This window comes from Tachypleus tridentatus, chromosome 12 (assembly GCF_004210375.1).
Source record: "Tachypleus tridentatus isolate NWPU-2018 chromosome 12, ASM421037v1, whole genome shotgun sequence".
Lineage (NCBI taxonomy): Eukaryota > Metazoa > Arthropoda > Merostomata > Xiphosura > Limulidae > Tachypleus > Tachypleus tridentatus.
The window spans coordinates 64,476,913-64,495,141 of NC_134836.1; the positions used below are offsets into that span (position 1 = coordinate 64,476,913).

The 18,229-nt window shown below is 33.2% G+C and overlaps 1 long non-coding RNA gene across 2 annotated transcripts; it reads left to right on the forward strand.

Annotated features, from left to right (window-relative positions):
- Position 1: 1 nt before the first annotated feature.
- Positions 2–10,464, forward strand: LOC143235201 (uncharacterized). 2 transcript variants are annotated; one of them, XR_013018970.1, is made up of 2 exons: positions 2–516; positions 10,161–10,464. It is a non-coding gene; the product is annotated as an uncharacterized LOC143235201 (long non-coding RNA). The 2 variants fall into 2 exon arrangements; XR_013018969.1 differs by lacking the exon at positions 10,161–10,464 and adding an exon at positions 1,158–1,791.
- Positions 10,465–18,229: the final 7,765 nt, after the last annotated feature.

Consider the following 18,229-nt stretch of genomic DNA (forward strand, 5'->3'; position numbering starts at 1 on the left):
GCTTGCAGTTGAGAAAGGGTTTTCTGCAAGACTGTTTTTGGCCATATACTACAGGAAAAACAAAAAGCATTTGACATCACATCTGACTGGCACCTACTGTTCCTGTTTGCAGTAACCCATTCCCAGTCTATCAGTGTGAGATCTTATATCAATTTATTTAAACAAGGGTTAATTGAGAAATCAAACCAGTGGCTCAACCATCAGTCTTTGAATGGTGGCTTAACCCAAGTAAAACATGATGTGCCTTTGAGAAGTAAACAGAATGTTGGAGAATCCATCTCTACAGAAGAAAATAATTCAAGTACTTTAAGATACTTGGAAGAAACTCCAGAAGGTGTCACTGAAAATAATGAAATTCGTCCATTAATGTATGGTGCCAAAAAATCCATAACATCAACTTCTGCAGATTGTCTTTCCTCTCTGTGTCAGACTGGTTCACTGGTTTACTTGAAAGAAACCTATGATTATCCTTTGGGTTCATGTTCTTCTACAGATTCTGGCTTAAACAAGTTACAGGTGAGTGTTTGTTGCACCTAAATTCGGAAAAATTTAATTCCCTAATAAACTTCATTCTGGTTCTATACAGAACCAGAAGTATTTTAAGTTTTGTTGTCAATTTAATGCTTTAGTGAAAATATTATGTGATTCTACACTTCATAAATTTATAAATGTTGCAAAAAGTAACAAATTCTCATTGACCTTTAAATTTACTAACATTAACATACTGGTAATATCATAAGTTGCTTATTATGTCTTTAAGAAAGTATTTATAATAAGCAGGATTGCTGAAAACAATTTAGTAACTGATGTTATATATCATCACACACACATAAATATATCTTCAAACTTTGTTTTTCTCTTCAGCCATGACGTAATCATCAGTGTAAATATTTCTTTGCCAAAAAAAAAATTCAGTTAAATATTTTTTGATGACTCAGCATTAATCAATTTTTTTAGCTGCACTTTATTATTATAATGAAGAGGAGCAGTAAAAATCTGGAATTTTATTTTGTTCATCTTATTAATAAGAAGAATAATATAAAATAAAAATACATTTATACAAATTGTAATCAAATTTTGGAATGGACAGTATATCATATCAGCTGCTTTGTTGTTTTTTATGTTATTGGATTCATAATTTTCTTTTTTAAAAACAGGTCCATTTCACCCAGCTGAGTACCCCTACATTTTGTTTTGAGAATTTCTCTCTTCTTTAGTGATCAGATGAGTTCTTTGTAAATAATTACAGAAAATGATTTATGAGTGGAAAATACTATTTTATGAGACAGACCTTCTAGCATTAAGAAACCATGTGCTCTATGCAGAAGTATATTATTATTTTCTTTTACACATTTACAGCTTTGATTTTGTTTTGCCTTCTCTATTTCTTTCATAAAATGTTATGTTGTCTGACTTTCTTCATCATTTTTTAAAGCTGCTTTGATTTTGTTTGAAGCCATTTATTGGAGCATTATATATTTCATATTTGCTACAAGTTTTTATTTTGTGAATCAATTTTGAGAATTTTTAGAATCTATTTTTGATATTCCTCAACTAAGATTTTTTTATGCTATGTACTCTGTGTACTCTGCAATTACTTCATTATTTTAAGTTATATGTGTACTTTTAACATATCTATAAGTTAGTACTGTAAAGCTAATCTTTCCCAATTAATTAAAAGCTCTCCATTCAGTTGTCTATGTATGGATGTTTTACTTAACCCATTTTTTTCTTGATAGGAGTTGATTAGTTTCCATTGGAAACTTAGTATCTTTTTTGTACGACTTATGCTTTCTTATTAAGAGCACACTGGTGGTTGTTTGTACTTCACTATTATCACATCAATTAACTTTAGGTCTTTGCAAAAAAATAACTTAATTTTCATATTACGGCAATTACATACGTTTAGCCCGTTCATTGTAAACTTTTACCGTCTGCACGATTTTCAATCTGTTGCCTCCCGCTGGTACAGTGGTATGTCTGCGGATTTACGACACTAAAATCAGGGGTTCGATGCACATCGGTGGGCTCAGCAGATAGTCCGATGTGGCTTTGCTACAAGAAAACACAAACACACTCAATCTATTCGGCGCACAAAATTACTTTTCCTTTAAATTCGGCATCGTACGTAAAACACTCTTCCACTCTTCTATGGATAAAAACGCAATAAAAATAAGAAACACAATAAAAGAGCGTCTGAACAACAGGAAAATCAGACAAAGACTGAGAACGATGATATCCAACTACAGCTCTAGAGACGCTAACATTGGCAAATTTGACGTTTTGCACTATTTTCAGTCTTTCTTAAGTTCTTAAATCTTTCTATTTTCAGTTCTTCTTAAAATATAGTCCAATCTGTTTGTTAATGCAGTATTTTTTTCAAAAATCTTTGTTGTTCGAGGAAAATGATGTTTTCGAGACTTTCGAAGAGTGAAAAATAATAACTCGAATTCAAAACGCAACCAAATTTTTAGTTTGGAAAAATGCGAAAAAAAATGTCTTAAATTCAAAGTAATACGTATTCTTAATCTTTACAATTCAGTATAAAGCTTATTACAATATGGATTATATATATATGTATTTGGGGGTGTACTATTGGCTCGGCATGGCTCGAATCGTAATATGAGGGTCGTGGGTTCGAGTCCCCGTCATACCAAATATGCTCGCCCTTTCAGCCGTGGGGGCGTTATAAATTAACGGTCAATTCCATTATTAAATTGATAAAAGAGTAACTCAAAAGTTGGCGGTGAGTAGTAATGACTAGCTACCTTCTCTCTAGCCTTTCACTGCTAAACTAGGGGCAGATGGCACTCATGTAGCTTTGCGCGAAATTAAAAAACAAACGTATATTTTTCTTATGCTTTCCATAACTAGATTTTATCATAGTTATACCATGTGCAAACCAACAAACAGCAAAGAAATATAAGATTCTGAGAATACCTTATTCTGTTGTTAAAGTGTCATCTTTATTGTGTTTTCTCAGGCTATTTGAAAACATAATACGTAACGTAAGCAATATAATAAATCGCAGTCTCGTTCGACATGCAAATTATGCTATGTAACACCTGTCAGTTAAAAATCTAGAAATCTCCCAAATTATTTATTCGGGAAAGTTATAATTTAATAAGTTGTAGCGTAGACCAATGTATCAAACACGAGAAAGCTCTGATTGTTATCTTTAAAGAGTAATATATTTTAGTTGTGAACTTGTAGTTCTTTGGTTATGCATATTATTAGTGCTGTGAGCAATGAATCTCAAACTAGGTAACCAGAAGTAAAATTTTCCCTTTAAAGTTCTCCCAGTCAGCTGTTCCCAATTGCATTGAATTTAAGAGACTTTTTTGCCGATAATTATTGGGATCGCTAGGGTCTTCCCATGTTTAATTTGTACAACTAAATTATAGTTTTCAATGAAAGTATGCAAGAGATTTCCCATTAGCGTTTGTCATTCGACAACTAAAGTCTACGCGTTTTGCATTTTAATCTCTTAGAATTATTTTTTATCTTCGCCCTTCTCTTGGATGTTAATATAAAAAGTAATTGTGGTACAAGAATGTGGATGTTTCTGAGTAGCCATCAAAAGTAGTAAAGAAAAATCTATGTATAATGTAAGATGTTGTTGGATTTCGTATTATCCTGATGGATTATGCAGGGGCCCGGCATGGCCAAGCGTGTTAAGGCGTGCGACTCGAAATCCGAGGGTCGCAGGTTCGCAATCCAGTCGCGCCAAACATGCTCGCCCTTTCAGCCGTGGGGGCGTTATAATGTACGGTCAATCCCACTCTTCGTTGGTAAAAGAGTAGCTCAAGAGTTGGTGGTGTGTGGTGATGACTAGTTGCTTTCCCTCTAGTCTTACACTGCTAAATTAGGGACGGCTAGCACAGATAGCCCTCGAGTAGCTTTGTGCGAAATTCCAAAACAAACAAACAAGGATGATGCAGGACATATTGGTTTGTTTATCGCTGGTTCTGATTGGTAGAAAGACAACACGATATTTCAACCAATTGTAACAGTAGATTGCTCACTTGTAATCTGGAATTATTGTTTATTGAAGGCTTTATTTTGTTAATGTAAATATATTATTTAATTTTCGTTGTTTTCCAAAGTTTGTCTCTGTTGATGATTCTAATTTTAGCCTAGTTTATTTTGAGTCCAGTTGATATAGTGATTTCTGTAATGGCTAAATTTTGTATTTTCGTGAATCTCTTGCTGTCGCCGTGTTCTCTTATTCGTGTACCGACTCGTCTTGCTGTTCTTTCAATGTACGTTTTGTTGCAGAAATATATGAAACTTCACAGATGGCGTTTTATTGTTTTTTTATCAAATGTATTTTCTGACCGAAACAAAAGATGAATTTTTGAAAGATCTATACGGTTGAGTGGAAAATTACGGATGCAAAAACCGGTTTAAATTATATAAAAGTTGATTATTAATAATGAGGATATTAATCCGTCAAAATATTTGAAAAAAAAGAAAAATCCACGAATAAATGGTTTATATTGAGATATAAAAAAATTTCAAAAAATACATTGGATTATTATCCACTTTCCCAAAGGTGGATTAAGATGAGTATTAGGAAAACTGGTTTTTGGTGTCCTTATTGTCCGTTTTGCTTAAACTTGTTTTAGTATACATAGCGGATGGGTGTAAAGTCTCTCTTCCAGTTTGCGGTGTAATCACTTATTAATTTGATTATGTAAGAGGAATTTTGAAATTATATTTAATTTTTAGTTGATTCTTCAAGCTGAACATTTGGAAGTTTTTACTTTAGGGAATAAAACATTAAGCTGTATTGAAATCTTTGATAACAAACCTGAACATTTTATTACACAAATCAATAGAAAATATTAAAGTTGTTCAAGTTATAGCGCTCGGTAAACAGGTTTTAAATTTCCTCATTGCTACGGAAAGGAATGTATATATACATGTTCTAGTAATGTAATATTAGGCTTCTTGATTCTAAAAACAAGTTGCTATCTTTTATATACAAGTTATACCTATAACACCAAATGGTCTGTTTTAGTCATTTGTTTTAATTAATATATTGGTTTATTAACTGTTCTCTCGTAGCACAATCGTAAGCCTGAAGGCTTATACTACAAAACACTGGTGAGAACAGCAGAGATAATTTATTGCGAAGCTGTAATCCTTATGACAAACATATTCATCAGGTTTCTTTGGTTAAAAAAAAACACTTAAATAATAAAATTTCTGAGAAACTAGTGTATTTTTATACTTTTTTATGAAAACAAATAATAAAACATATTTAATGAAATCCTTCCTAACTTTATTTTGGCTTTTTTATTTAAAGTTGTAAAATAAAAACAGGATAATATTTTGCTACGTTGAGATCTATATTAATAAAATAGAATTTGTAGATATAAATCGTGAGTTATATTTAAATTATTTGTTCTAAAAGTTCTAACAGTTCTAAAAGTATGTGAAAGTGCCACATACGAATAATGAGGTTCAAAAAATACTTTATTTATTCGATTCTAAGTATATATAATTTCTGAGACACACAAAACACCAAGTGAAATAGTTTCTTTGAGTTAGGTGTTAGGGCACTTTACTCACAATCCGCTGACTGCAAAGTCGAATTCCTTCACCGAACAGGTTCGCGTTTTTAAACGTGAGAATGTTATAAAGTTACGACTAATCTAATTATTCGATTAGATTGTTCCAAGAGTTGACGATGAGTTGTGTTACTTAGTTGTTCTATTAAATTACAGCCAGTAGCACCTTTTATTGAACTTTGCCACCTATATAATCTGCTTCGAAATGTGGATATTCAATAGATAGCGATCTTTCATTTTAAGACTATCGGCAGTAAGTTTACGGAATTACAAAGATAAAATATGAGTTTCAATTCCCGATGGTTATCAGAGAACCCATAACTCATTGTGTAACTATGCGCTAAAAACACAAGAAGAAAAAATAGCTTTTCAAATTTCAGCACCAACTTTTAATTGTTTCGTTTTTTGATCTTTTGTTCAAAGATTATTTTTTTTATGAACAATCTAATTAATGATAAAATAAACGTCTCGCCTTCCAAGTATAGATGGAAGGTTTACCACACAAGTCCAAACGTCACATACTATTACACAAGAAAACATGAACGTTATTACTAACTGTACCGAACGAAGTTATTCTATTGCATTACAGCCTGGTAAAGATAAAACTGTTTATAAAAGTTTATGTGAGAAGCCAAAAATTAGAGAAGAATGAAAATGCTTCTAAAAACGCAGTTCTACTAACATATTTATTTTAGGGTATGACACTATAGCACTTTATTATGCTGATAAAATTAAGAAACGAATTAGAATATAAGATTCTCTTGCAGTTACATTGTTAATGTGATTATAATTTAAACTGTTATTTTCAATAATTTTATAACTTGTTTGACTTGTTTTATTTGTTTATTTTATTTTTGTAATTGTTTCTAATTCCTGAGCAAGAAAGAACATTTTGATAACATAATAATAGAGATAAACAACAATTTATAATATAAGGAATAATTTTATTAATAGCAAAACATACTATATCTTGTTTATAATTTCTTGAGTAAGAAAGTACATTTTGATAATATAAAATTAAGAGATAAACAACGATTTATAATATAAGGAATAATTTTATTAATAGCAAAACATTCTATATCTTGTTTATAATTTCTTGAGTAAGAAAGTACATTTTAATAATATAATAATAAAGAGGTAAACGACGATTTATAATATTATGAATAATTTTATTAACAGCAAAACATACAATATTTTAGGCCAAACATTTTGTAAGCAATAGAATGTTAGTAGAATGCTAAAAACAATAAACATGACAGGAATTTTGTTTCAAAGAACAATTTTGTTTCTTGTTTCGTCATGACCGGAAACTGAACATTGAAGTGATTTTATGTCAGTATTTAGTTCCTCTACTGATAATTTTCTAGTTGTGATGTTATAATAGCTTGTTGCAGGATTCTTTTTTTTTTGTTTTTTAATTCTAAATGATATGTGGTGTGATTTGAGTTTTGTATGTAGAAGTGAATGTTTAACAAATGTTTTGTAAAAGTTCAGTTTGTTATGAAAATCAAGGAAAGCTACAGAGCTCTACTAACGGTGCAAATTTCTTAAATGTGTTATCACTGCTGTTTGTAGTGTTTGTTTTGAATTTCGCGCAAAGCTACAAGAAGGCTATCTGCGCTAACCGTCCCTAATTCAGAGTGTAAGACGAGAGAAAAACAGTTAATCATCACCACCAACGACTAGTGGGATTGACCGTGACATTGTAACGTTCCCATGGTTGAAAGAACGAGCATGTTTGGTGCGACGGGTATTCGAACCCGTGACCCTCGGATTACAAGTCGAGTGCATTAACCACCTGGCCATACCGGGCTTGTTTGTAATGATGGGTGTGTTTGTGTGGTTGTTTTAGCTAGTGATGTTGATGTGAGTTGGTTTTTTTCTTTGTTATTGCTGTAGTTTTAGTTAAGGAAGCAGGGTTGGGACATTGTTGCATGTTTTGTTGTGGTGGTGTTGGCGTGACCATGGTTGATGTTTCTAGAAGAGGTTAGAGCTATTGTTTGAATAATTTGAAATTATGTCATGAATGGATGGGGTTGTGTGTTTTATACAAACCTCCATCCCTTATATATATTCAAAGATGAGGAAATCTCTAAAATTAACGGCGTTTTGACCCGTACAATTAGCACAAGTAACCTTGTCTCATTCATTCGGGACTAGACTACTTCGTGTTGAGCAGCACATTTAACACATATAGGGGAAGCAATAGAGTATGGTTTGATGTGTTAAAATTTATGGCAGCTGTAACATTTGACAATTTATCTTTCTTGTGATTTTGCAGGTTACATGAAGTATTTTGTTTTACAAACAGTGTGAAATCGTCTTTAGTGATTTGTCGTGTTCCTCTTGGTTCTGAATGGTTACTTTAACAAGTAGTGTCTTTTGTTTCAAAAGAAGTGATTCACTCTACTTTACTTTGTGGTACTGTAACAAATTGTTTTAAGCTCGTCGGTGATTTCGTTATCTTCGACGTTGAATTCGACATTTTTGATGACGATGGCTGTTTGGGATGTTCTTGGGATTGTGTGTTATGGCTTTGCCATAGAAGACCGTGTTTGGCCAGAGGGCTAAAGTGTGTGCATAGTCCTAAGTGGAACACAATTAAGCAGAATCCCTTATTTCGTGACCCGATATTGCTGGTTGGGTTAAGGCGTGCGACTCGTAATCTGAGGGTCGCGGGATCGCATCCTCATCGCACCAAACATGCTCGCCTTTTATCCGTGGGGGCGTTATAATGTGACGGTTAATTCCGCTATTCGTTGGTAAAATAGTAGCCCAAGAGTTGGCGATGGGTGGTGATGACTAGCTGTCTTCCCTCTATTCTTACACTGTAAAATTAGGGACGGCTAGCGCAGATAGCCCTCGAGTAGCTTTGTGCGAAATTCCCAAACAAACAAACAAACACTTACGAAGATGGATGTTTCTGAGGAGCACATTGCGCATATAATGCTTTATGGCTCAGTGCAGGTAAGCTGGCTAAAGCAAGAACAAAATGGACCTTCACCCTTGGAAATTCTTGTTAAAGTTTGGTGGGATATTGTTGATGTGATCCACTTTGAGTTGCAGACACTCAATATAACGATTACATCAGACTTGTACTGTCAACAGTTAGAGCACTTGAATGTTGCACTGAAAGGAAAGAGGCCTGCTTTAATCAATCGTTAAGCTGTTGTGTTACACCAGGATAATGTACAGCCCCATTCAGCAAGGATCACATCAGCAAAGATTGAAGAGCCAGGCAGGAAGTAATTAATAATAATGGAACACACATTATTGATTGAATAACATTAAAAGCGGTTGATATCCTTTCTCTTTTTTTTAACATAAAATCAGACATTACTTAACGGATGACCTGATATTAAATAGGCTAGTAATTTCATTTACAATTTTTGACCAAACGAGGATCAGCATCTTACTACCTAACTCGACAGAATCCGTACTAAAGGAACAAAAGCAAGATATATAATACATATGAGAAATAAGACACAGAGAACACAGACGTCACATGCGAAGGTGAATTACAGATATCCGCTTTAGCATATGTTTTGTGAACAACAAATAAGAATTTTATCAGGTTGTAGCAACTGGATTCACAGCTAAGTGAGAGTTAACTTTGGAATAGCGATAAGGGATAGTCCTTTGCAAAATGTCCCCCAGTGACACATGTGCGGACTCACACCACTAGAAATCGGGTTTCGATACCTGTACTGTTCAGATCACAGACAGCCCATTGTGTAGTTTTGTGGTTAATTCTAAAGAAACAAACCGTTGTAAAATATTTTCTAGTCGAGATGGTAACCAGCGGATTTGAAGATTATAATTTGTATTTAAGATACATTTGTTGCACTAGTTCATATAATCTGGCCATTAAACGATTACGTCAGTATCACAACTCGAGTGTTCTAGGCCTAATACCAAAACGAGGCAGACAACACTAATATTATTGAGCTTTAATTTTCTTCGATATGTAGAGAAATCTGAAGGACAATGTAATCATCCTAAAACAAAGAATAACCCACTTGCTAGAACAATAAAAAACAAGTGATACTTGTGTAATGACTTAACAAATCACTACACACTCAATTAAATTTTTTATGAGCAAGATAACAGGTGAACAACAACACCCTTCATATACTGTTACGACTTCGTGAATATAGTTTTGTATTTTCAACTGAGGTAAAGAACGACATTTCAATGAAAAAATGCTATATGATTATTTTCTGAAATCAAATGATGAAATAAACAGTGAAATATCTATCTTTTGACCGCCTGAAAACAAAACACATAAAATTCGAAATGTTTGAAATTTGTTTTAAGTTATTTTGGAATTTAAAAATAGGAAAGTCTTATGCATTTTAAAGAACTAAATCAAGTGAAATGTCAGGTGTTGTATGAAACATTCAATCATTAAATAATGACTGTTAATAGACAGATTAAGGCTGCAAAGAGTCGTTTATACCAAAATACCAGAAATCAGATTATTTTGTTCATGATTTCATACTTTCTTTATGTATGTTTCTAACACAGCTGGTATTGTTATCCGTGAAAGGTTATTTAAGTCACATTTTGTTTTTTACCCCACAGGAGTTTTACAAACTGAATCGACATCGTGTTCAGTGATGTATATCCGAGACAGACAAATCAGCTCCATGTCTCTACGTCCAGTGGTTGTATGTTCAAGGTCAATTTGTTTTGTACATTTGTGCAAACCTACACAAACCGGAGTTCTTTGTGCTAACCATCTCAAATTTAAAGGTTAGGGAAGCCAGCTAGCTAATCAACAGCAGACACCGCTAACTCTAAGACTACTGTATTAGAACAGTAAGATTTGCTTGTGATATTCATTATAAACCAAAGGCCCCAAAGTGTAGTGTTTATATATATATATATATATATATATATATATATATATATATTTGTTAACGGTAGCTGGACGACATATCGACAGTTCCATACGTTAAGCACAAGTTTATACCGTGCTTTCAGGTACCTATCGTTACTCTATTTATGGAAATAAGAGCGTGTGACTTGTTTTAATTAATTTAAAAAAGTAGAGACTATAGTCATAACACTGGTCGATAATACTTCCTTAGATTATTTTAGCTACATTTAATTATGTGTTTTTACAAATCTGAATTAGTCATAATCAATTGAAAAATAGTAATTATATTATGCCGAATTATACGTATTTGGATGACAGTCCAGAAAACCTATAGAAACAGGTTGGGGTTAAATTCTTATAATTAATAATGTTATTGGAAAGAACCTATCAAAAAATTAGGAAACACAGAGGCTAATCACAACGTATAGCGGAACGTCCCCAATAACTACAGTAAATTGGGTTTTATAAATATAAATAAACAACTATATACATATGCACTTTTCTTCGATTATATAAATCTGCAGCTTCTATAGTTTGAAAATATAAAAATAAATACCTCTCATTACTTGAAGCCATCAAAATAATTCACTCAACTGAAACACAACGTAACTTTTAAAGTGAGATTTACAAGTTCTAAAGTTATTGAAATTAATCACTTGAATATACTTAACAAATTCAAAAAAAGACACTACATGGTAGTCAGTAACATCTGCCACTGACATGTTTGTGTGTTTGAAACGAATAAGGAATGATTCTCTCACTTTATAATGTATCCACAGCTGGAAGTGTAGACCGTGTTCAGCAGAATCTTGAATCCTTCGATTCCACATCTACTTACACAAACGTTTAGGCCACGTCCAGCCCACAGTGTATTATAAAAAACTATAAGACTGTTTAAAATCATATTACCCATTATGTTTGTTAGGTCGCTGTCCTTAAAGTTTCCGTCAGTTGGTGATACTGCAAACAAACCGTTTTGGAAGAAATCTGTTAGTTCTGTGCAACTGTACTGTTTTTCTTGGACTGACAACAAATAATTCAGAGATGAATTTGGACTTATATAATCGTGCGGTCCTTGAACATGATGAACTTGTGCTATTGTCTCAGCTTCTGATGGTGTTTCATCCAGTGATGAATTACTTCTGCATCATATGTTTCTGTTGGAGGACCTAAGTAGATTTTCTTTCTGTAAGTCACAAATCAAAGTTCTCTCGACTGGAAAAGAGACTATCATCAACTCTTCTTTGGAATTTTTAAATTTTATTATTTCCTCTAGTTCTTCTTCCTCAATTTCACCTTCTTTTAACTCTATGCCGTTGCTCTGTTTTATTTCTTCACCTCTGCAGCAACTATAAAGTAATTGAATAAGATGTTACTTATTTTTTCGGAATTAAAGTAACTATGAAAATATTAACGTTATTATCATTCGAACAACAATCCAATAATAAGAAATCAACTTGTAAGTAAAATTAACTTTTAACAAACGTCTACGAAGCTTGTATTTTATAAGATTATAAATTTTATTAATTTTTAAAATTTTCAGTAATGACTGAAGGATGGAAACGTCTGAAAATTTCTATTGCTATCATTACGATGAAAAGGAGATTTATTTTCGAATCAACATTTAATACTTTCTTTTTATATTAATTAAGACAACCCAAATTGTTAATAATAAGGGAAATAAGTGAGTTCATCATTGTAAGCACAATCCACAACGGTGTGTGGTGATGACTAGCTGCCTTCCCTCTAGTTTCACACTGCTAAATATGGACGGCTCCATCCCTTATATATATTCAAAGATGAGGAAATCTCTAAAATTAACGGCGTTTTGGCCCGTACAATTAGCACAAGTAACCTTGTCTCATTCATTCGGGACTAGACTACTTCGTGTTGAGCAGCACATTTAACACATATAGGGGAAGCAATAGAGTATGGTTTGATGTGTCCAAATTTATGGCAGCTGTAACATTTGACAATTTATCTTTCTTGTGATTTTGCAGGTTACATGAAGTATTTTGTTTTACAAACAGTGTGAAATCGTCTTTTAGTGATTTGTCGTGTTCCTCTTGGTTCTGAATGGTTACTTTAACAAGTAGTGTCTTTTGTTTCAAAAGAAGTGATTCACTCTACTTTACTTTGTGGTACTGTAACAAATTGTTTTAAGCTCGTCGGTGATTTCGTTATCTTCGACATTGAATTCGACATTTTTGATAGCGATGGCTGTTTGGGATGTTCTTGGGATTGTGTGTTATGGCTTTGCCATAGAAGACAGTGTTTGGCCAGTGGGCTAAAGTGTGTGCATAGTCCTAAGTGGAACACAATTAAGCAGAATCCCTTATTTCGTGACCCGATATTGCTGGTTGGGTTAAGGCGTGCGACTCGTAATCTGAGGGTCGCGGGATCGCATCCTCATCGCACCATACATGCTCGCCTTTTTATCCGTGGGGGCCTTATAATGTGCGGTTAATTCCGCTATTCGTTGGTAAAAGAGTAGCCCAAGAGTTGGCGATGGGTGGTGATGACTAGCTGTCTTCCCTCTAGTCTTACACTGTAAAATTAGGGACGGCTAGCACAGATAGCCCTCGAGTAGCTTTGTGCGAAATTCCCAAACAAACAAACACTTACCAAGATGGATGTTTCTGAGGAGCACATTGCGCATATAATGCTTTATGGCTCAGTGCAGGTAAGCTGGCTAAAGCAAGCACAAAATGGACCTTCACTCTAGGAAATTCTTGTTAGAGTTTGGTGGGATATTGTTGATGTGATCCACTTTGAGTTGCAGCCACTCAATATAACGATTACATCAGTCTTCTATTGTCAACAGTTAGAGCGCTTGAATGTTGCATTGAAAGGAAAGAGGTCTGCGTTAATCAGTCGTTAAGGTGTTGTGTTACACCAGGATAATGCACAGCCCCAAACAGCAAAGATCACATCAGCAAAGATTGAAGAGCTAGGCAGGAAGTAATTAATAATAATAGAACATACATTATTGATTGAATAACATTAAAAGCGTTTGATATCCTTTCTCTTTTTCTGAACATAAAATCAGACATTACTTAAGAAATGACCTGATATTAAATAGGATAGTAATTTCATTTACAATTTTTGGCACAAACGAGGATCAGCATCTTACTACCTAACTCGACAGAATCCGTACTAAAGGAACAAAAACAAGATATATAATACATATGAGAAATAAGACACAGAGAACACAGACGTCACATGCGAAGGTGAATTACAGATATCCGCTTTAGCATATGTTTTTGTAAACAACAAATAAGAATAGTATCAGGTTGTAACAACTGGATTCACAGGTAAGTGAGAGTTAACCTTTGGATAACCGATAAGGGATAGTCCTTTGCAAAATGTTCCCCAGTGGCGCATGTGCGAACACACACCATTAGAAATCGGGTTTCGATACTATGCTGTTCAAAGCACAGACAGCCCATTGTGTAGTTTTGTGGTTAATTCTAAAGAAACAAACCGTTGTAAAATATTTTCCAGTCGAGATAGTAATCAGCGGATTTCAAGATTATAATTTATATTTAAGATAAATGTGTTGCATTAGTTGACATAGTCTAGTCATGAAACGATTACGTCAGTATCAGTATCACAACTCGAGTGTTCTAGGCCTAATACCAAAAAGAGGCAGACAACACTAATATTATTGAGCTTCAATTTTCTTCGTTATGTAGAGAAATCTGAGGGACAATGTAATCATCCTAAAACAAAGAATAACCCACTTGTTAGAAGAATAAAAAACAAGTGATACTTGTGTAATGACTTAACAGATCACTGCACCCTCAATTAAATCTTTTATAAGCAAGTGTAACAGGTGAACAACAACACCCTTCATATACTGTTACGACTTCGTGAATATAGTTTTGTATTTACAACTTGGTAAAGAACGACATTTCAATGAAAAAATGCTGTATGATCATTTTCTGAAATCAAATGATGAAATAAACAGTGAAATATCTATCTTTTTGACCGCCTGAAAACAAAACACATAAAATCCGAAATGTTTGAAATTTGTTTTAAGTTATTTTGGAATTTAAAAATAGGAAAGTCTTATGCATTTTAAAGAACTAAATCAAGTGAAATGTCAAGTGTTGTGTGAAACATTCAATCATTAGATAATGACTGTTAATAGACAGATTAAGGCTGCAAAGAGTCGTTTATACCAAAATACCAGCAATCAGATTATTTTGTTCATGATTTCATTCTTTCTTTATGTATGTTTCTAACACAGCTGGTATTGTTATTCGTGAGAGGTTATTTAAGTCACACAGTGTTTATTACACCACAGGAGTTTTGCAAACTGAACCGACATTGTGTTCAGTGGTGTATATCCGAGACAGACAAATCAGCTCCATGTCTCTACGTCCAGTGATTGTAAGTTCAAGGTCAATTTGTTTTGTACATTTGTGCAAACCTACACAAATCGGAGTTCTCTGTGCTAACCATCTCAAATTTAAAGGTTAGGGAAGCCAGCTAGCTAATCAACAGCAGATACCGCTAACTCCAAGACTACTGTAATAGAACAGTAAGATTTGCTTGTGATATTCATTATAAACCCAAGGCCCCAAAGTGTAGTGTTTTTTTTATATATATATTTGTTAACGGTAGCTGGACGACATATCGACAGTTCCATACGTTAAGCACAAGTTTATACTGTGCTTTCAATTACCTATCGTTACTCTCTTTATGGAAATATGAGCGTGTGACTTGTTTTAATTAATTTATAAAATAGAGACTATAGTCATAACACTGGTCGATAATACTTCCTTAGATTATTTTAGTTACATTTAATTATGTGTTTTTACAAATCTGAATTAGTCATAATCAATTGAAAAATAGTAATTATATTATGCCGAATTATACGTATTTGGATGACAGTCCAGAAAACCTATAGAAACAGGTTAGGGTTAAATTCTTATAATTAATAATGTTATTGGAAGAAACTCAAAAAAATTAGGAAACACAGAGGCTAATCACAACGTATAGCAGAACGTCCGCAATAACTGCAGTAAATTGGGTTTTATAAATATAAATAAACAACTATATACATAAACAGTTTTCTTCGAGTATATAAATTTGCAGCTTCCATAGTTTGAAAATATAAAAATAAATACCTCTCATTACTTGAAGCCATCAAAATAATTCACTCAACTGAAACACAACGTAACTTTTAATGTGAGATTTACAAGTTCTAAAGTTATTGAAATTAATCACTTGAATATACTTAACAAATTCAAAAAAAGACACTACATGGTAGTCAGTAACATCTGCCACTGACATGTTTGTGTGTTTGAAACGAATAAGGAATGATTCTCTCACTTTATAATGTATCCACAGCTGGAAGTGTAGACCGTGTTCAGCAGAATCTTGAATCCTTCGATTCCACATCTACTTACACAAACGTTTAGGCCACGTCCAGCCCACAGTGTATTATAAAAACTATAAGACTGTTTAAAATCATATTACCCATTATGTTTGTTAGGTCGCTGTCCTTAAAGTTTCCGTCAGTTGGTGATACTGCAAACAAACCGTTTTGGAAGAAATCTGTTAGTTCTGTGCAACTGTCCTGTTTTTCTTGGACTGACAACAAATAATTCAGAGATGAATTTGGACTTATATAATCGTGCGGTCCTTGAACATGATGAACTTGTGCTATTGTCTCAGCTTCTGATGGTGTTTCATCCAGTGATGAATTACTTCTGCATCATATGTTTCTGTTGGAGGACCTAAGTAGATTTTCTTTCTGTAAGTCACAAATCAAAGTTCTCTCGACTGGAAAAGAGACTATCATCAACTCTTCTTTGGAATTTTTAAATTTCATTATTTCCTCCAGTTCTTCTTCCTCAATTTCACCTTCTTTTAATTCTATGTCGTTGCTTTGTTTTATTTTTTCACCTTTACAGCAACTATAAAGTAATTGAATAAGATGTTACTTATTTTTTCAGAATTCAAGTAACTGTGAAAATATCAACGTTATTATCATTTGTACAACAATCCAATAATAAGAAATCAACTTATAAGTGAAATTAACTTTTAACAAATGTCTACGAAGCTTATATTTTATAAGATTACAAATTTTATTAATTTTTAAAATTTTCAGTGTGAAGGGTGGAAACATCTGATAATTTCTATTATTATCATTACCATGAAAAGGAGATTTATTTTCGATTCAACGTTTAAAACCTTCTTTTTACATTAATTAAGACAACCCAAATTGTTGATAATAAGGGAAATAAGTGATTTCATCATTTTAAGCACAACCAAATTATCACAAACTTACAACAAATTTTTTCACCGTAACCAAGACAGATAACCTATATGAAACGCTGCGAATGTCCACGATTAACTTAAAAGTTGATTTACGTGATAATAAATACACAACAGTTGAGAGGTTCTTATGAGCCTTTGCCGCCTGCCACACCTACCAGACTAGACTAGCATTTATTCAAATAAAATGTACATCCATCATTCCGATTATCCCTATCATCCATTCATTTAGTTAACCTCTTAATTTCTATCATGTGCGGGGTTGAAGGAGGACTAATTAGTCTTCGACCACCCCATGGGATTAATGTTTCTTAGGAAATATTAATCTTGTACCCAAAAACCTGCCGAAATAGAGAGAGAGGTTCTTATGAGCGACTGCCTATGTTATAAATGCGTGTTAAACGCGTTTACACAAAATCTCAGATAAAAAGTCACCTGGCTCAGTAAATAAATTTTTGAAAATACATAATTTAAAGCATTGTTTTAGACTTATTTGTTTTACTTCAAAAAGTTATTTTCCTACTAGTTTTCTGTTTTTATGCATGCTTAATGGGGTTATATCTTACTTTAGGCGTATACTTACCCATTGGTGTGGATTTAGAAAGGCAATATATAATTAAAAGTTGATAATTTAGAATATACAAATAGTGATCGCAAAAAAGGAAGTAAACAAGACTAGATATCTACTGTTGGTTGTTTTCTCAAGATATAAATCCCCGTTAAGATTCCACTGCAAGTAATATATACTGTGCTGTGAGGTCTCACAGGAATTTATCAAAAACAATAGAATTTTTTAAAATTTAAAATATTCTCTTTAATTTTCTGTGATGTAAAAATTTCTAAGCTCTTCTCTTTCTACCACTGAAAAAATTCAGTGTTTTCCTACTGTATACGCTAGTTGGAAGCTAAAACACGTGCATTTTCCAGCACATTAGTTGGAAACTGCCACATGAAACATCTCATATTTTGCTGCTTCATATCGTTTCTCAAGTTTGTTGTCCCAATGTGGACTTCCGCAATTATATTTCAGCTAAGTTGTAAATTGGAGAGTTAGTATTGTAGATTTCCCACTCAGATGACGGAAGTGATCCTTTGTCCTGTTTGTTTATATAATTATATGACTTTATGAGTGTGTATTACGTATTTATTACCGCTGCATATAGCATTATTCCATATGTATATATATTGCTATTTTTAATAGTTTGTGTTAAAGTGGCGCTCTATATGTCGAAAAGTGGCGACTTAAGCTAAGTGTTTCGCTGTTGTCTATCTTGCATGCATCATTTTTCCAGCAAACATTTGTGGACAACAGGCTGTTGATGAACATACACATGTGTTATAAAGACCTAACGAGATAAGCATGCTACTGCATCTGTTTACATTGTTAATCTCTGTTGTATTATCTTAAAAGTAATATTATTCCTTAATGATAAGCTTGATATTTGATGCTTTTCTTTATTACATAACTCTGTGATATTACTGG